Raw genomic sequence first — 21,187 nt, forward strand, 5'->3', positions numbered from 1 at the left:
AGAATAGATAGAACACAAGAGTTTGAGGCTTCCTAGGCAACATAGTGAGACCATTAAAAAAAAAAAAAAATCCCAGAAAAACAAAACAACAATCGCAATGAAAACACCAAACAACAACAATAACACATGACATTTTTAAAATTAAATTAAGTTTAAGAAATCATATTTCAATGCTACCACAATGCCATAAATGTCACTTCTAATTGTATCAGCTGGGTCAACTCATTTTTTCCTAAAATGATACTGCGTTTCAGTAAATTCTTGCTTTGAGCTACTTACTCTGATCCCTACTTTAATCAACCATAAGGTCTTCTGTTTTATGCAATTCTAAAACCCAAGATCAAATTGAAAGAAGCACAATATATTTGTTTCATATAAAGGCAAAATATTATCCATAGGAGGTAGAAACTTGAAAAATTAAAAATTATTTAAAGAGATTCCAGTAATGGTTAATTGATTCTCTGGAACAATTGGATATTTACATGAAGAAGAATAAAATTGGACCCTTACTTAGTCCTTATGCAAAAATTAATTTAAAATGGATTATAGATCTACACATAGTAGGTAAAAATATAGAACTCCTAGAATAAAACATGGGAGTAAATCTTTGTGATCTTGAATTAAGTAAACAATGGTTTCTTGGATACAACACCAAATCACAAAAAAAGAATGAAAAAGGTTAATGGACTACATTATAATTAAAAATTTCTGTGCTTTAGTAAAAGAAAGAGAAAATATTTGCAAACCATACTTCAGATACCGTATTTCTATTCCAGAGTTCATAAAAGAACACTTACAAATCAACAATAAAAAATCCAATTAAAATATGAGCAAATGAGGACTTCCAGTTTGGTTTTCAGTCTGGCACATAAGAAGCTTTGAAGTCATCACTCTGTCCTAACAAGTAAAAAGCCAAATAAACTGAAAACTCTTTTTGTACCTGGCAGAGAAGTGAGGTCGCACTATTGCATCTAGAAATTCAAAGGACAGGCAGGTAAATACAGAGAATCAGTGTGTTAAAGCAGAAACCTCCCTAAGAACAAGGGCAGAAACCTTCACAGGAACCAATACAGGAATCACGTTCAGCTTTGAGTAAAAAAATTAAGAGGCATGTGAAGAGGCAAAAAACTCAGTTTGAAGAGACAGGAACACCAGAACCAGACTCAGATATGGCAGGGATGTTGGAATTACCACTGTGAATTTAAAACAACTATATTAATACACTAAGAGTGCTACTGGATAAAGCAGATAATACACAAGGATAAATGAATAAAAAAGAATAGATGAGGAATGTAAGTAGAGTTGGAAAATCTAAGAAAAACGAAACTCAAAAACACCATAATGGAAATGAAGAATGCCTTTGATAGGCTCATTAGTAGATTGGGCATGGCTACTACATGGAAGAAAAACTCTCTAAATAACAATAGGATAACAATAGAAACTTCTAAACCTGAAAAGTCAAGTGAAAATCCCTGAAAAGAATTAGAACAGAATGTCCAAGAATTGTGGGTCAGTTAGAAAGGTACAGCATGTGCATAGTGAGAATATCAGAAGAAGAAGAAAAACAGGAACCGAAGCAACATTTGAAGCAATAATGATTGAGAATTTCCCGAATTAATACTGCACAGCAAACCATAGATCCAAGAAGTTCAGAGTAGGATGAATGAATACAAAAAACAAAACGCAAAAAATAAGAGTTTTAATAGGAATATTATATTCAAATGGCTGAAAAGCAAAGATAAAGGAAAAATCTTAAAAGAAACCAGACACCTTATCTACAAGGACAAAAGATGAGAATGATGCCTAATTTCTCCTTATTAAGCATGCAAACAAGAAGTAAGAGTGAAATATTTAGTCTTGGGGGAAAAATAGAGCAACTTAGAATTTTCTGTCTTATTAAATCATCCTTCAAAAGTAAAGAATAAAGATTTTCTCAAACACTGAGGTAATTTTTTCTTATTACTTTTGCTTATTTATTTGTTTATTTTTGCAGTACTAGGGATTGAAGCCAGAGCTGATCTACTACTGAGCTACATCCCCCAGCTCTGTCCCCCTGCCCTTTTATTGAGACGGAATCTCTCTAAATTGACCAGGCTGAACTCCAACTTGCCATCCTTCTGCCTCAGCATCCTGAGTCACTGGGGTTACAGACCTGTACCACTGTGACCCCATTAATGGAATTTGTTGTCAGTCGACCTGCCTTGCTAAAGAGGCTGGGGTTGTAGCTCAGTGGTAGGGTGTTCAACTAGCATGCTTGAGGCCCTGAGTTCAATCCAAAGAAAACATTAAAGAAGTTCTTCAGAGAGAGAAATTATGTGTAAGAAACCCAATTACATAAAGAAAGGAAGAACTTTTGAGAAAAAATAAATGCAAGCAAAATAAAATGTTTCCTTCTTATTCTTAATCTAACAGATAACTGTTTGAAATAATAATAGCAAAATGTATTCAATGATTATAGCTTATGTGTAAGTGAAATTAATGACAGCAATGATACAGGGGTGAGAGGGAGGAATTAGTCATATTTTATTGTCATAGGGTCCTTTACCATCCAGGAAGCAGTACAGTATTATTTGAAAGTGGACTTGGATTTGTGTGTGTGTGTGTGTGTGTGTGTGTGTTTGTTACTGGGAATTTGAACCCAGGGGTACTCTACCACTGATCTACATCCCAAGTCCTTTTATCTTTTTTTTTTTTTTAATTTTGAGAGAGCATTTTACTAAATTATTGAGACTGGACTTGAACTTGGAATTCTCCTGCCTCAGCCTCTGGAGTTGCTAGAATTACAGGTGAGTGCCACCACATCAAGCTGACTTGGATTACTTGTAAATGTGTTGCAAATTTTAGGGCAATCATTAAAAATAGTAAGACAAAAAGTATTATTGATATAGTAAGGAGAAAAAATGGAATAAAGAGTGTTCCACAAAAGACAGAAGATGTGAAATATAAAAATAGTAATAAAGCCAGGCATGGTGGTGCATGCCTGCAATCCCAGTGGCTCGGGAGGATCTTGAGTTCATAGCCAGCCTCAGCAATGGCGAGGCACTAAATAAAATACAATACAAAATAGGGCTGGGGTTGTGACTCAGTGGTCAAGTGCCTCTGACTTCAGTCTCCAGTACCAAAAAAGAATAAAGAACAAGAGCAACAAATAGAAAACAGCAAAAAATGGTAGATATTAATCCAACTACATCAATAATTACTTTTACTGAATACAGAAATTGTCAGAATGATTAAAAAAAAAGACTCAATAGCATAGTGTCTATAAAAAACATGCTTTAAAGACATTTAGATCAAGAATAAAGGGCTAGAGAAAGATATACCATGCTAACACTGATTGAAAGAAAGCAGTAATATATTAATTTCACAGAGGGCAGACTTCAGAGTTAGCAATGTTAACAGGGTTAAAGAGAGGGTTCACATACCAATAAAGGGGTCAGTTTTCCAAGAAGATGTAACAATCCTTAATATGTTTTTGCCTAAGAAAGAATCAAAATATATGAGGCAAAAACTCCATTGAATCTTAAGGAGAAATAGATGACTCCACTACTATAGTAGGAAACTTTAACATCCCTTTATCAAAAATGGACAGATTCAGCAGGCAGAAAATCAGGACAGACAGGCACTCAACAGCACCATCAATCAACTGGATATAAGTGACAATTATGGAGTACTTTATCCAACAACAGTGGAATACATGTTCTTTTCAGGTTCAAATGGGACATTCACATTCTGGGTCATTACAAAACACCTGGACAAATTTTAAAGAATAGAAATAATGGAATGTCTGCTCTCAGATCACAATAGCATTAAAATAGAAATAAAGGTCAGGAAAATAGCTGGAAAAACCTTGCGTACTTGGATGATCATGTTTTGTTTATGGAAAAAGCTTATATATTCATTTTGAAATCTGCCAGCAGTAGTTCCTAAGGATTTGGGTTAAAGTAGAACTTTTACTGTCCTCATATTTTTAAAAATTTCTTTTATGAGTTATTATAATATAAAGAAGTGATTTCCGGTGCATGAGAGACTGATATAATAGTGTAATAATGACAGAGATGTGTACTGAAACAGAATGTCCAAAGATTTTCAAAGATTGTTACTTCTAATAAGGGGGGAAAGGAATCAATGTGCAATGATGAGCTTGTCGTGAAATACATTTAGGAAAATCATGAAATTATACAGAAATGTTCAATGAGGGCTGGGGCCGCAGCTCAGTGGTAGAGCACTTGCCTCACATTCGTAAGGCATTGGATTGGAACCTCAGCACCACATGAAAATAAATAAATAAAGATATTGTGTCCAACTACAACTAAAAAACATTAAAAAAAAAAGAAATGTTCAATGACAGAAAGAAATTTAAATGGTATTTATATTTAACAAAGACAAATATAAAAAAAGGTGTCTATAATATGATCCTATCCCACTAAAATAAAATAACAATTCATTTAGATATGTTATTGGTAGTTCCATCTATGGGTAGGATTGATTATGGGTAATTGGTGTTTTCTTCCTTACTATTCTTTGTGATTTTATGTATTTTACAGTGAAAATTTGTTACTTTTGCAATTGAAAAAAGAAAAAGCACACTTTAAAACTAGTGGAAAGAGAATAAGAAATGGATGGAGGCAGCTGTCTGTGGAAATTGCATTTCATGAGAGACTGCCTGTAATGTTTCAATGAGGAATTAGATTAGAGGAATCCAAATAAGGTGCTTATTGCAGCAAATAAGGTGCAGGTCCCAAAAGGGCCTGGCTACATAGACTGGGTGTCAAATCCGAAAGCAAATTATTGGTGCTTTCCTGAGGCTGAAAGGGGCAATGGGGAAGGAATACAAATAGCTTTCAAATGAGGGTGATGGACAAGTTCTAAAATTAGATTGTGATGGTGCTTGAACAACTCTGTAAAATTAGCAAAAAGTCACTGAATTGTAATTGTACATTTTTCAGTGCAGTTTAAATTTTCTTGCAGTGCCGAGGGTTAAACCCAGGGTCTCATGGATGTTAGACAAGTGCTCTATCACTGAGCTACATCCCCAGTCCAGTGAAATTTAGTTTTTCTTTTTGCCCTTTCCCCTCTCCTCTGCTGTACTTTATTAGCCACTTCATCAGATAACCCATAGCATTAAGCTCATTTTTTTCTGTATTTATATAGTCATATGCTGGCATATATTCACACACACATAGTAATTGTTAATGGAACTAGAAGCCCATTACGCTCGCTTTCCACATCTTGCTTTTCTCACCAATGATTCCTCATGGAAAGTCCACCCACTCACCTAGCAACACCTCTGGTCATCATGGGTATTGCCTTATATCTTTTCTACAAGAATATGTTATGATTTCTACTTTAATTCTATAATGCAGCAGTCCCCAGGTCTTCCTATCTGGGGACGAGAAAGAGATGCCACAGGACCACTGAGACTCCTTGTCCCACGTTCTGCTTGGAGTTGGTCTGCTTGAGGGGCAGCCTTCTTCTTCAGCTGGGGGATCCCCATCTATTTCAGGGTGGCAGAAATGGCTTTGCTTGTGGGATGGAGGAGAGGAGCTACTGAGATGCCCATGACAATAGCAGCCATACTGCTGTGGGAACAGAGGCAAAGGGAACATAATTCCAAGGGGGCAGGATCCAGTGTGCCCTGGGCATCTTACCTATGAGGACCTTGTTTTAAAAGATGGTGTATAATAGCTGGGTGTGGTGGTACATGCCTGTACTCCCAGCAATTCAGAGGCAAGAGGAGGGCTGGGGATTTAGCCCAGTCGGTAGTGTGCTTGCCTTGTAAGCACAAGGCCCTGGGTTCAATCCCCAGCACCACAAAAAAAAAAAAAAAAAAAAAAAAAAAAAAAAAAAAAAAAAAATCGCAGCCAACAGAGGCAGGAGGATCCCTAGTTCAAGACCAGGCCTGGGCAACTTAGCAAGATCCTGTCCCAAAATGTAAAATAGAAGGTGGGAGCTAGGAATGTAACTTAGAGGTAGAGCACCCCTGAGTTCAGCCCCCAGTACAGAAATTAATTAATTAATTAATTAAAAATAGTGTGTATTAACAGAAATTTTGAAATTCAGTAAGGCCAACAGACCAAGAAATAAAAATATAGTGAAGACATTGCCAGTGATGAATGCAGAGGAAAGTAGCTTGGCAAATTGTTGTTGTCAGCACTTACTTTGGCAAGCAAGACACTGAACTGTTATAAGATCACTCTTTGAACGTTTACCAGAAAATGTTGGTTTCTGAAAACTACACGTGTCAGAGGTTTCTACAGTAAAAATATTTTTTAAGAGAATTGTCAAAGGATCTAATGCTACAATGCTTCACTCTTCCTAGAATTAAACACATTTTTATTACTGTAACCCAGTGACCTCCATAAATACTGAACTGGAAAGAAACATTGTAATGCTACAAGTTTAATGACATTTAGAAGATTACTTTGAGATGGTGGGACAATCTGTGAGTTTAGATTAAAAATGAATATTATCGAAGGGGATGATTTTGAACCAAAGGAATATATTGTTAACTTGAATTTTTTCTTGCATTGTATTTTTCTAAAGTTTGGCTTCATTTCTTGATAGTCAAGAGTAATGGGAAGTAAGGAGTTGTATGTTTGTTATTTTTGCTGCTCATTTTTAAAAAGTATGCATTCACAAAATCAAATATTTTGTTTCAAAGAAACATCTAAATAACCTAGAGGTGTATCATTTCTCACATATTATAGGAAGTTGGGTAAATTAGTGATAACTAAATAGCACATCTAACATTTGTTGATCCTCATGCTGGCAAACAACTTTGTCAGCATTGTAAAGAGGAAGAAAAATCAGCTTGTAAAATGTGACAAGATTTAAAATACAATAGTTTAAGTGTTTCACTGAAATATTATGTAGTTCTATGGAGATCAAGTGCCACCTGTCTTATTGTGAAACAAGGTACCCTTTTGTGTAATTGTTTGTGGTACTGGGTATTGAACCCAGGGTAAGGTATCTTTTAATAGTGAATAAGCAACTCTGGGCATACCCCAATTTCTTTTCTCATGGGTATCTGAAACCTTTCTTTTGACTGTTTTTATGAAACATGGAACGATTATAAAATTGAGTGGATATTTTAAAATGTATGGTACTGTATTTGCCATGTTGTTAAAATACTGGAAGCTTTTCTATTTAATGTGATTATAATTGTATTATTATTCTGATCACTGTCTTGTTATGATTTTATTTATTTCAATTACTTTTTAAAGTTGAAGAATTAGATATTTATTAATGGTTCTAATCTTTTGCATTCCATGCTACATTAAATCTGTTCATATAAAAAAAAAGAAAATATAAAGGAAAGGGATAATAGGACATGCTGTGTGTGGTGGGAGGCACCAGGGGAAGTCCCAGGGTTGATCTGAGAACAGGGTAGGAGTGGGGAAAATGTGGGTGAGAGCTGCTGGTATGGTTTCCATGGGAAAGAACAAGGCAGGCAGCGTAAGGTTTGGGATCAGTCAGTCTGCATAAATAAATACAGCAAGCCCTAAATACAGAGGCTGTTCCAAGTTGTATGGTAACTGGTCCTGCAGTGATTACAGAAAGTAAATAGGGGTTCAGAGTGTGAAACTTCAATAAAGGAGGTGATTGGGGGCATAGGCTCTGGTTGGTTGGTTTGCATTTGTAAGACACACAATCCCATGGAATTAGTTAACCCCCAGAAAGGACAATTCTTCCAGGGTCAGGAAGGCCCCAGTCATCAAAGTCTCGGAACACAGACAACACAAGACATGGCTAATACTGGGCTCCACGGTGGCTTCATCCTACACAGCCTCAGTGTGAAGTACTCTTTTTGTGGAGATATGATTTGTTTCCTTACTCAGTATTAAATAAGGAAAAAGAAATTATACCTCCTAACTTTATTGTAAGAATTGTTTTTATTATTTGTTACCATCTTCTTCAGTAGTGAGGTTTGGGAAACAAGTTTCCTCAGAAAGTTTTTGTCTAAATAGGCATTTGAATACTTGTTGTCCCTAATACCTATTGAGCAACTCTCCTAGGATGTACTTTTCCATCCCTGCCATCTAAAAGCTTACATATGACAAAAAAAATTATAAAGGCAAATCCTTTATAATGGCCATTTAAAGGTGTGGCCTTGACAGTATTGCTTGATTTCATCCACACCATTAAATCCCTTCTTTTTTGTCCAGACTCTACAGCTTTGCTACCAGGTGGCACTCACCAGAAGTTTGCCTCAGTTACTTACTACTTTTTCTTTGATCACTGCACTTTCTCCTTCTTTCCTTCCCTCCCTGAATTTTTGTCTGTACTTTAAATAGAGTATGATGGAATTGATTCAGGAAAATTTAATGTCTGTAATGTGTCAGGTGCAGAACCTAGCCTCAAGATTTCTAAAACTTCTACAAAGATTTATTGAATACCTGTTGTGAATCCAGGCACTGTTAGTTCCTTGGGATATGCTGATAAGCAGAATACAGATTTCTGTTTATGTGGCAGTTTATATGGTAGAAATCAGGGAGCATTTATGGAAAGTCTACATATAGTAAATGAGTTAATCAGTTTGGAAGTCATAAGTGCTAAGGAAATAAAATCTATCAGAGTCAAGGTGTTTGGTGTGCTGTCGGGGTTTCCAGGACCCCCAGCCTTGGGCATGGTCAAGATGGCGCCTGACGCTGAGCCAAAAGCGGCCAGCTATACAGTAAACAACCAGCGAATTCCAATGATTGGCTAGTTAACGATGTGATTAGAGCATGCCCCCCTCGTGTACCTATCCTATGCTTGCAGCTGTCCGCGTTTACCTCGTGTACTCTCCCCTGATTGGTTGAAGTGTATATAAGCCTGGTGGGTGGGAGAGTAGGGGCGGCGAAGGCTGAAGCTGAGCTGGAAGCTGGGAGTGCGCGGAAGCTGGGAGTAAGAAGAAGCTGAGAGAAGAGAAGCTGGGAGTGCGTGGAAGCTGGGAGTAAGAGAAGTGTAGGAGAGGGACTGTGCATAATAAACTTCCAAAGCTTCAGACATTTGTCGTGTCTCTCTCTGCGGCCAGAGGGAGCGCGATAGTGTGCTGGGAGGGAGGGTTCCATTTAAGCAGGGTGGTGGAGGTCAACCTCATTGGGAAGGTGACCTGTTGAGAAGTCTATAGGAGGTGAGAGTGAGGCCTGAGGAAAACTAGAGGAAGGACCTGGGTAGAGGAACCAGCCAGGACAAAGGCCATGTGCTTGGGGGCCTGGAGGAAGAGCAGGTTGCAAGAGAGGGAAGGGGGATGAGAGGTGGGAAGGCAGCAGAGGAGGAAGGAGGGGCTGGGACTCTGGTTGTCCTCAGAGGGAACAGGAGAGCAGTGCGGGCTCTGAGACAGGTCCTGACATCCTTTCCTGAGGGAGTGCTCTGGCTACCATGTGGAGAAACTTACTGACAAAATAGGTTGGATATATACTAATGTCACTGCACAGTATGAGTCCACATATATAAAAAATAAAGCCATATATGCACTGTATGATAAGAGAGAGAATATGTTTTTCAAGTCAGTATTTATGCCTAGTTGTGAATTCATAGAAAGTCATCTGGAGGGACACTTACCAAATTTCAGTAGAAGAGAGTGAGAGGTAAGGAATGAAAGGAGAGATCAAGTTCTGTAAAAACTCAGACAGCTGGGCACTGTGGTGCAGCCTGTAATCCCAGCAGCTCAGAAGGCTGAGGCAGGAGGATTGCAAACTTTGTGGCCAGTCTCAGTCACTTAGCAAGGCTCTGTCTCAAAATAAAAAAATAAGAAAGGCTAGGAGTGTTGCTCAGTGGTAAAGCACCACTGGGATCCTCAGTACCAAAACAAAACAACCCTCAAACAGCAAGATTTGATTATCTTCTGGGTTGCTGGAGCCAAGCCACCTCATGCCTTCCTGTTCCATCCATGTCTCCATTTAGTTGTTTCTGTGTCCTTTATAATACAGTATGATTTCAAATCAATGAGCAAAAGAAATCATTTTTCCCTTTCAGAGGTGGCTTGCTATTCCATTTCAAAAGCAAGGACTGTTGTGTGAGGGACTCACAAATCAAAGGCAAAATTACAGTGAAAAACAAGAGAATCGGGTACACAGAACTGAGAATGGTGGGGGTGGGGGCAGCACTCATCCTGGGACCAACCACCCCGGGGATTCTAAGATCTTGCTTTATTAGCCTGTGGTGAGTACATGTTGTTGTTGTTCTAAATCCTTTAAATGGTACACATACATTTTATATCCTGTTTTCACACTTAAGAGTACAAGATATTGACTGGAAAGTGGTATTAAGATTTTTTTGTGGTTGTTTTGTTGGTACTAAGTATTGAATCCAGGGCCTCACACATGTTAGGCAAGCGCTCTACCACTGAGTCACTTCCCCAGTCCTTTTAATTTTTTACTTTGAGACAAGTTCTCATTAAGTTGCAGAGACTGGCCTTGAACTTGTGATCCTCCTGCCTCAGCCTCCCAAGTAGCAGAGACATCATTGTACCTGACCCAAAGCATTAAAGTTTTTGAAAATGATTCACTGGAACAAAGCTCCCAGTAGACAATGACCAATTTGGAGAACCCAGGAACTTGATTGTCTTCAAGTTCCCTGCAAGTTCACAAGGGTGTCTTTGGGGAAAGACCAAGAATTTGTCATCTGGAGCATCTGGAAGGACTTCAGAGTGGGCCAGAGATGGTAATCCAGCAAAAATATGGTCAGGAAAGGGTGCTACTGTATTTTTTGCATTTTATGTAATTATATCTTCAAATTTTCTTGACCCTATAAGTCCTGATTGACATTCTATGCCATTCTTGAGTCATGGTCACCATGTATTTTTATAGATTATTCTGACGTGTAGGATATGCATTACTGTTTCCATCACTATTTCAGGCTTCAGCGAAAATTATTGAGCCACTGATCTCTTTTTAAAAAGAAACTCGAGTTTAATATAACTCAATAGTACTGATGAAAAACTGACAATAAATATAAACGAGCAAATGGTATGAAAAATACATTAACCAGGATGAACTGTATTCTGTCAACTGAATGTTATTTAAGACAATCTGATTAATTCAGTCTTTGGGGAAATGCTCAACATGTAAATATGCAAGAGCTATTGAGAAAACAGGAATTATGTGAAATAATTATAATCTTGCATTTTCAATTGATGAAGTGTGACTACTACTGTTTCATTGCTTTTTCCTCTGAAATCCCCAGCGTGCTGTGGCCCAATGGAGAGATTGTTGGATTCCATGCATTGGGATGCTGGTTTAAGTGAGGTCCTTTGAGAGCAAGAGTTCACAGGGATCTAAGTGTTTCCCTAGGGACAAGCAGGCCCTTTTTACTTCTCCCTCTTGGTCTAATCAGTTGGAGCCAGGATCAATCATAACAAGGTAACAACCGTCCCATCTATTTATTCATTTGTTCCTTCGTTCGTTCATTCATTCATTCATTCATTCATTCATTCATTCATTCATTCATTCTTCATTCTTCATTCTTCATTCATTCATTCATTGTGCTAGGGATTGAACCCAAAGGTGCTCTACCACCAAGCAACCATCCCAGTCCTTTATTTTATTGATTTACATTTTGAGACAGGGCCAGCGGGCAGTGGCAACCAGGAGAGTCCCGCGCAGAGCCTCTGGCATCCGCCGTCTCCCGACTCCCGCCCTGGGCCGGGGTTTGCTCCTGCTGTTTAACTGTCGCTGTGATCTGCTGTCCAGAGCGACCGCTTGCTGCTCAGAAGCCCCGAGGGTGTGTCCACCCAGCTCGTAGGACATCAGAAACGAAATCCATTGCTGAACAGTCACTTCAGACAGAACCTGCCAGTGCCCTTGAGGAGTTGGGCTCAGAGCTGGCACCTGCTCTCGGGGCCACAGTTGCCTCTGTAATGCCCTCAGTGTGGCGCTGGCACGGGCTGCAGGAAGGCGCTGCCCTGCCCTCGCTGCAGGAGCCCGAGAGACCTTGTCTCTTGCTCCCAAGCCTTGGAGAGAGGAGTCTGAATCTCTCGTGTATTCGAAACGGTTCACTCTGAAGAAACACCTCTGTCTTCTAGTTTGTGGTACTTATAGAATTTGTTTTCCGTTGAAATTGCCATTTATAAATTTATAGATATGTACTAATTAAGAATTTCTAATTTTTATTCAATAAAATAAGGAAATACTTACTATGGATTCAAAAAAAAAATTAAAAAAATTTTTTGAAACGCGTCTTGCTAAGTTGTCCAGGCTGGCCTTGGATAACTCCTGCCTCAGTTTCCAGAGTAGCTGAGATTACAGGCATGGGCCACCTCATAGAACCATCTTGTCTTTAGATCCTTTCCTCTATCCCTTCTCATTGGCCTTCATTAGCTCTTGCCTGGTCTTTCCAGAATACCTAACAGGCTTTTCTGGCTGATTTCCCTGGATTCCTTAGTCTAGAATCTGTCTTCCCATAGATTCTCTTGTCTTGCACAGTAACTGGCCCTCAGTAAGTACAGATGGTCCTCAGTTTATGCTGGTTCAATTTGGGATTCTTTGACTTTATTATAGTGGGAAAGTGACACACATTCAGTAGAAACCATACTTTGCTTTTGAATTAGGATCCATTCCCAGACTAAAAACATGCTGTCTGATCTGTCATGATACGGGGCAGCATCAGTAAACCACAAGTGCCCGGTCAGCCATTGCTCTATCACAAGGGCAAACAGCTGACAGACACTCTACAGCATGCTGTTGCTAAGCTGTGGTGTTGGATAGGTTAACTGTAGTCAATGCATTGTTGACATAGGATATTTTCAATTTATGGGTTTATCAGGATATAACCCCAGTACAAGCTGAGAAGCAGTGGTATAGGTCTTTTGCCAGGGCTGTGAGGCAAACTAAATGCAAATTGATTGTGGAATACAATTTGCACTATTGATTATAACACAATCAGAACTGGAAACATGGAACTATTGGATTTGGCACCTTAGCAAGGGGAAGAGTAAGGACAGTAGCCAAGAACAGTTTGGTGAAGGGGTTCTGCTTACCTACACAATGTGTCGGGGAGGTGACAGTTTGTCACAGGGCCTTGGAAACTGGCAGTGGGAGGTTTCTCAGGTACCCTGCTGGTGCTGAGCAGGTGGGGAGAACTCATCCATCCTGATGAGATGTTAGATAAAGGCTTTCTACTGGTACACATTAAAAATGATCTATATTGAACACTTTATAGGAAAAATGAACTTGGAGGTAGAATATGAAATTCTCAACCCCCGCCTTCCTCTGAAATAACTGCTTTTAAAATGCAGTATTTAGGGGCTGGAGTTATAGCTTGATGGTAGAACATTTGCCTAGCATGTACAAGTTCCTGGATTTGATGCCTCAATACCACAATTAATTAATTAATGAAATATTAGAAAGACTGAATTTTCTTAGGTATAAGCAACTATTCTACCCAATATTCTATTGCTGATTTAATGAAAGCCTTATTTTTAAAATAATTAACACACAATATTTTTAGAGCACTTCCTAGTTTTACAGAAAAATTGGTCAGAAAGTATAGTATTTCCCACATGCCCCTCCCTCTCACCATACATGCTGTTTCCCCTATTATAGTTTCTGTAGTGATTTGTTATAATATACTGATTTGTTATATATATGATTTTGTTATATATTTGTCATAACAGATGAACCAATATTGGTAAATTATTAAAATAAAGTCCATAGTTTATATTAGGGCTCACTCTTCCTTTTCTTAACGGTAAAAAAAAAAATGTTTATTTAGAATTAGCTGGCTGGATTATTTAGATGAGCATGATAATCAGGAGCCAGTTGAATTTCTGTTTCTCCTCTCCATCAGGTCTGATCAGGGTGTTGACCTTGGAGACACCAGGGTCACAGAGCTTCTCCACAACCTGTTTGAACTGGTCCTTTTGGCCTTGATCTCCTCAATGAGCCTCTACTTTCTTCATGGTGGACTCAGTAGTGAGGGGAACTTGATGATGGCATAGTGACCAAGCTTGTTTTTATTGGGGTTGCTCTTCTGAGGGTATCTGGGCTGCCTCTAGAGGCAATGTCCTGGATCACAGAAATTTGGCGATGCCAGATCTTCTTTTTGTGACTGTGGACACCTTTCAGCACTGCCTTCTTGATCTTAAAAGGCTTTGCTTTGGCTTCACCTTTGGGAGGGGCAGGAGTCTCTATCTTTGCTTTTTGTGTCAACTGGGTGAATAGGATCCAGGGCTCACTCTTGATGGAAATTCTTGTGACTTTTGACAAGTGCACAAAGACAAGTATTCATGGGTATGTATCATAAACTATTGCAGAAGAGTTCTAGTGCCTGGAAAACCCCATGTCCCGCTTCTTTTTTTTTTTTTTTTTTCAGTACTAGGAATTGAATCTAGGCCCTTGCATATGCTAGATAAATGCTCTACCACTGAGTTACATATCTAGTCCTTTTCCATTTTATTTTGAGAGAACATCTTATTAAGTTGCCCAGACTGGCCTCTAACTTGCAATCCTCCTGCCTCAGCCTCCTGAGTAACTAGGATTACAAGTGTATACTAATAGGCCTGGCTTTTGTTCTAACTTTTCACTTTCCATAAGCCACTTTGGGTTATGTGACTTACAAAAGAATTATAATCAAGATTCACTCTTGCTCAAAACCAGGAGGAACTTCTCTGGCCCACAAAATAAAAACTCATTAGCTTCCAGCACAGGACTCTTCCTACTCCCAGACAACTTCACCTGTGTCCTCTTCTACTCCCCTTTTCAGGTGGCTCTGGCCCAACAGTGGTCCTTTCTGACATCCCCCCCACTTCCCCTCAGTCTCCCACTTCTGTGCCTGCCTGTACTTCTCTTCTCACATGGAGACCCTCTGTGTCATCTCTTGGCTACAAAAGCCCAGTTCCAGAGCTGTTCCTACAGCTTTCTCTGTTCCCTCATGGCCGTTATCTTCCTGCTCTCTAAACATTCCTAACTCAGAGTCTCTGTGTCTCTTCAGTAGCATTTGTTTTCCATCTTGCTCAGTTGTATGTGCTTTATTTACCCTAGGTGAGCGTAATGGGTAAGAGAACATGTTCTGAAATCAGAGGCCTTCTCGTTAGCCTTCGACCTCAGTAGCAAGTACAAGACTGTAAAATGTGGATGATAAGTATGATGTGAGGAGTAAATGAGCTAATTCATAAAGAGTGTTTACAAGACTCTCTGACCCTTAGAGGTAGTCTCATGAATGTTAGCTATTTAATTAGCACCTGCTATGGTTTGTCCCCTCTGAAATTCATGCTGAAATTTGATTGCCTTTGTAGCAGTGCCGGGAGGTTGGGCCTTTAAGAAATTGTTAAGAGGGGTTAATGCCTTTCCTACAATAGTGGGCTAGAAATGAGAGCAGGTTGTTTTAGATAGAGCAAGACCACCCCTGCTGCTCTCTCTTTCTGTATGCCCTTCTGCTTTCTCATCATGTTATGATGCAGCATGAGGCCATCAAATTTAGCTGCTTGATCTTTAACTTCCCAACCTCTAGAACTGAGAGCCAGATAAACCTGTTTTCTTTATAAAGTACCCAGCCTCAGGTATTTTGTTGTCACAACACAAAACAGACTAACACAGACACAATAGGGACAGCTTGGTTGCCTCAGGAAAGAGCCTAGTGATCTTCATCAGAGGATGCCTGTCTTTACAGAAGAGGAAAAGAATTGGCACCTGGTGCAGGTAAGTTGCAGGTTGGCTTCTCCTGGTTTGCTTCGTGGTGGCAGCAGCACTTGATGTGTAGGATGGAATCCTGAAATGAAAGAACCAGACTTCTAAAGATAGAAACACAGAGAAGTGGACACTCTACAGCACAAGAACCTAAAGGAGGAAGAACAGATTTCCTTCCAACTGTGCCCACCCTCTATGTGGACACTCATTTCTACTCTACGTCCTTTGATGCAGTGAGTGGTTACTCCTCCATTCTTTCTCTAGGGAACTGGCAAGTTTACTAGATGGGATTCTAGAAGCACTGGCCAGGGCTCACCAGTCTTAGTGTGTCTGTGGGTGCTGCTGGCAGCCTGAAATGTAAGACCCCACATAAGAAGGAAAGAGGGCAGAAAAGATGCTGTGTGAATGGCAGTAGGGGTAGGAGAGGGTAGAGAGGATCAGAAATGGTAAAATTCCATCCAAAAGATTTGCATTTGGATGAAGATGTGGCTGCCCGGTGACAAAGCACATGCCTATATTCACGAGATCCTGGCCTTGGTCCCTAGTACCCCCCCACACACACACGGAAGGGAGGGAAGGGATCACATGGAAAGCTGCCTGTGTTTAACGCTAGGGTCCCAAGCTTTGTGGGCAATCCCCAGAGAACTGTACGTGTTTAGGGACCTTTTGGTTGGAAGGATCGTGACCTTACTGGTGGCCTTAAGGACTGACAGCTCTGTTGGACTAGGGAGAGGCAGCTTTGGACTGCCAGTTGGACCAGTTCATGTCTTACCACCATTCAGTTTGGTCCAAAATAGACAGCTTGCCCCTGTGCCTTGGTTCTGGAAAAGGGGAGAGGAAGCTCTCTAGTAGTTTTTCATTTCCTCCCCTCTCATATTCTTATCTCTGTCTCTACACTCTCAAAACTGGATGTATGGAGAGGGAGGAGAAAGGAGGCCAGGCAGGGGAGCAGAGCGAAGCCAGAGCCCAGTGACATTGGGAACATGGCAGGAGAAGGAAGGGGGATTGCAAGCACAAGGCCCTGGGTTTGAGCCCCAGCACCGCGAAAAAAAAAAAAAAAAGAATCAGAAGGAAGGGGGAATGGAAGGATGGGGAGAGAGGGCCGTTAGTGGTGATGGCCAGAGAGAATGACGAAGATGTGCAGGCTGAGTCATGACCAACTGGCTTCCAGTTTCCTGTGACCATCCTTAAAGGAGATAAAAGAGCTTCCCTACGGGCAGAAATGAACCCAAACACTGTGTCATCTCTCAGCTCTCACCTTTCCATCTCCTCCCCACCACCCTCCTCAGCCCAACCTCCCTGTCAAGCCCAGACTGGCTTCATTTCCACTTTTTCAGTATTCTCATAGTGTCCCGGGACTCGGTCTATCACTGCATTTACCATGTGTTTTACAATTACCTTTCTTTGGTGGTCATCTGTCATGAATCTCTGCAATCTGAGGGCAGTGACTGAGTCTCATTCATCCTGTAGCCCTAAGATTCAGCCCTGAACCTGGTCCTGAGTGGTGAGTGAGTAAATGTTCATTGTGACATTTGAACACCCTCAAGGTCACACAAACAGCTATGTGGCAAAGAGGGGCAGAGGATTATCTTCCTGTGTGAGGGTAACGGGTAGGTGGAGAGAAGAGGATGGGAGGCATTTTTTAAAATCTTTTTTTAAATTGTACAATGGACACAATACCTTTATTTTGTTTGTTTTTATGTGGAGCTGAGGATCAAACCCCGTGCCTCACACATGCCAGGCAAACACTCCCCCACAATCCCAGCCCAGTCCAGCATTTTTTTTTTTTTAAACAGTATACATTAAATACCTGAACTGTGACTATAACTTCTACTCAGTCAAGTTTTCCTTCTACAGACATGGAAAGTGCAGAGGAGAAATTGGGCCTGTCCAGATGTGGGGAGAAGTGGGTTGGGGCAACATGACCATGCTAATTATCTACCTAAGCCATGCAGCTATGCTCTGAACTTGCTCTCTTTTCTTGGGAGATTCTTGTAGGAATCACTGAGAATTTTGCTGAAGGAACTTTCTATAGTTTGAAGGTGAACCCCAATTCATGCAGTGGAAGTTTAAATCCCCAAATTCATGTTTTGATGGCTTTGGAGGCAATGCCTTTGGGAGGCTATTATGGTAAGGTAAAGACATTGGGGTGGGGCTCCCTTTAGTGGCTTCATAAGAAAAGCAAGAGAGACCTGAATTTGCACACTCCATGTGATGCCTTCTGCCATGTTAGGATGCAAAAAGAAGACCCTCACCAGATGTGGCTCCTCTATCTTGGACATCCCAGCCTTTGGAACTGTAAGAAATAAATTTATTTTCTTTATAAATTACCCAGTGTCAGGTATTCTACTGTAGCAATACAAAGTGAACTAAGACACAACCACTTCCCCAGAATGGAATCTACTATGTAATTTAGTAGTCTAAATTAATTGGGAGTTGCCAACTTAAAAAAAAATCGGCAACATTAAATTGATCATATTATACACAACATAATATTGACCATATTTTTCATTTTTAAATGTGAAGTTCAATGGCATTAAGTACGTTCACATTGTCATGCAACCATCACCAACATTAATCTCCAGAACTCTCTTCATCTTATAAAATGGAACTTGGTACTCATTAAACAATAACTCCCCATCCTCTTTTTTCCCTCAGTCTTTGGTAACCTATTTTTCACTTTCTGTGTTTATGAATTTGACTATCCTAGGTACCTCATGTAAGTTAGAATTACAGAGTTATTTGTCTTTTTGCAACTGGCTCATTACACTTAGCATAGGTCTTCAAGGGTTATCCATGTTGTATCCTTCCTTTTTAAGGTTGAATAATACTCCATTGTATGCATGTCACATTCTGTTCTTTCATGGACTCTTGGATTACTTGTACCTTTTGGCTATTATGAATAATGCTTCTATGGACATGGGTAAACAAGAAAGTCAATGACTTTGAAAAATTTGATAAATATAGAAAATCTTAGATATGTTTTGATATTGACATAACATTCAATAGATTGTCATGTAATTTATCAGCCAAATATGGTTACTCTGAGAGGGAATTTAACCAAATGTGACCACTACCAATAATTTTGCTGGGACAATAGGCATATATTAGAATTGTCCATGGAAAACAAGGCTAGGGGCTCACCTTCACCTTCGGATATGTAGTAGTGGCATTAACAGTAAACAAACATAAGGGCTTAGGGTGCAGCTCAGAGGCAGAGCACTTACCTAGCATGTGCAAGGAGTCCCTGTGGACCTTCCAGGTGACTGGGTTCTGCTGGCTAAGACAGTGGTGGCTGTATTGGGAACCCTAGTGACCAAGAAACTACAAAGTGAAAATAGGGTTGAGGATTCCTAAGATATTTTCAACATGTTACATGTCCAAAAGAAATCATGTAAAGGATGAACATCCCTAATCCAAAAATTTGAAGTACAAAATATTTCAAAATCTGAAACTTTTGAGCGCTGACATGATGGCACAAATGGAAAATCCCGACCTGTTGTGATGGATTACAGTTAAAACACACGTGCACTAAAAAATATTATATAAAATTACCTTCAGACTATGTAAAGGTGAATATAAAAACAAATGAATTTTGTGTTTAGATGTGGGTCCCATCCCCAAGATAGCACATTATGTATATGTCAATATTCCAAAATCCAAGAAACTCTGAAATTCAAAACATTTCTGGTCCTAAGCATTACAGATAGGGAATGCTGCACTGTGCAGCACTTATAAAGCTAAAATTGCAGGAATGTTCCTGGCTTTGTAGTTATGTCACCTACAGGTGGCAACACAGGTATGCATCCCAGACTGATAATAAATCCTGAACCCTACAGGGGTGCTTAGTGAAAATAATTGTGGGCACCAATTATTACTTTCAACCAGGCCCATCTGGAGAGAAGTACTTTAAAACTGCGCTATTCAAAGGTGGTGTACAGAACAGGATTGGCTTCACATGGGTTTTGGCTAGAAATACAGAATCCCAGATCCCACTCCAGAACTTGGGGATCAGAATCTGCTTTTTGACAGGATCCCCAGGATTTGCTTGCACCTCAAAGTCTGAGAACTGCTTTAAGACGTGCAATCTGGGCTGGGGATATCACTTAATATTTTAGCACTTGCCTAGCCTGCCCAGGCCCTGGGTTCCATCCCTAGTGCTACAAAACAAAAAACCAAAACTATACATAAAAAGTATCCAGTGGGGTAGCACATGCCTGTAATCCCAGTGACTGGGGAGACGGAGGCAGAGGATTACAAATTTGAAGCCAGCCTCAGCAACTTAGTGAGGCCCGAAGCAACTGAGCAAGACTGTCTCAAAATAAAAAATAAAAAGGGTTGGGGATGTAGCTTAGTGACAAAGCCCCCCTGGGTTCAATCCCCAGTTCCAAATCATCCAACCAACCCCTCAAACACCAAACACTGAAAAAATAAATACAAAAAAAGGGACTGGGGCTGTGGCTCAGTGGTGGAGCGCTTGCCTCGCAACTGCAGGGCTCTGGTGTTCGATCCTCAGCACCACATACATACACATACTGTGTCCATCTATAAAACTAAAAAATACTTAAAAAAAAAAAAGGAATCCATGGAAAATAATAAATGGGATTTGAAGTAATGGAATGCCACTCAGGCTATGGAAGGAGAGTAAGTAGTGCTGGTACAGAGCCATTGCCCAGTCGAAGGTCTAATTCGGTGCCTTATTGATAATAAATGTAGCCTTCGCCAATGGGGAGTGAGGAAGAACCATCCCAAGGACTTCACAACCACATGGGCTCAGCATCTCAAAAGAGGTCCAGGGTAGGGTGGCTCTCTCTTTTCCAGCCTGGTGAGGCCCATCTGGGAGCTCTATGGGGTTGACTTTTCAAAACAGTTACCTGAGTAGGGCAGGTTTCTCTGTAGCTAATCAGCCACTGAGAGAATAAAATTTCTCCATATAACTATATTTGCAAATCACTTATAGTTCTCTCGAATAAGTTACTGTGGTCATTTGTTTGCTAGATATGGAGCAAATTTTCCCTAGATTTTAACATGGGACAATTTTCTAATTGTGTCAAAATGCTCATTTCCCTAAATTCTTGTTCTGATTGATATACTCCATTAGCACATTATCTATATAGTACAGGAAAACAAGTAAAAGGGATGAGAATGATGATGTATTGATTTTCTTAACAGAATGATGCTTATGTGTAGTTATCAATCCCCCAAACATCTTGATTGTTGTACAAGTGGAGAAATGAACTAAGAGAAATTATGTAACCTATGTCAGTTCTCATAGCCACAAAAATGACAGAAACCTTGATTAAAAGCCAGATCTATCTGAACCCAGAACCTACACCTTTCCGTACCCACACCCCTGCCTGCACTACCTCATACTGGCTGTTTTGTTGCCTCTGGCCCATGTCATGTCTGCCTTGAGGATCAAATGAGACAGTACTAAGGCTCAGCTTAACATCACAGGCTTTTGTATTTCCTGACCTCTCAGAGATGAAAACATGACAAGAAAGGCTTTTTTTTGAGGCATTTCCTGCTGAATGAATCTTAGGAAGTACTGGGAATCTTAGGGACGTCTGATGTCTGAT

General features: G+C 40.0%; 1 protein-coding gene across 1 annotated transcript in view; it reads right to left on the reverse strand.

Moving 5' to 3' along the window:
* C14H9orf153 (chromosome 14 C9orf153 homolog) overlaps positions 1 to 17,835 on the reverse strand; it is a 130,705-nt gene extending 112,870 nt beyond the window's left edge. Inside the window, exons 1-2 of the mRNA XM_047524037.1 lie at positions 17,801 to 17,835; positions 15,612 to 15,690 (exon numbers count right to left, since the gene is read on the reverse strand). The gene's annotated coding sequence lies outside the window, so the exon portion shown is untranslated. The remainder of the gene's footprint in view (positions 1 to 15,611; positions 15,691 to 17,800) is intronic.
* Between the last annotated feature and the right edge of the window lie 3,352 nt (positions 17,836 to 21,187).

Source organism: Sciurus carolinensis, chromosome 14 (genome assembly GCF_902686445.1).
Source record: "Sciurus carolinensis chromosome 14, mSciCar1.2, whole genome shotgun sequence".
NCBI classification, from domain to species: Eukaryota; Metazoa; Chordata; class Mammalia; order Rodentia; family Sciuridae; genus Sciurus; species Sciurus carolinensis.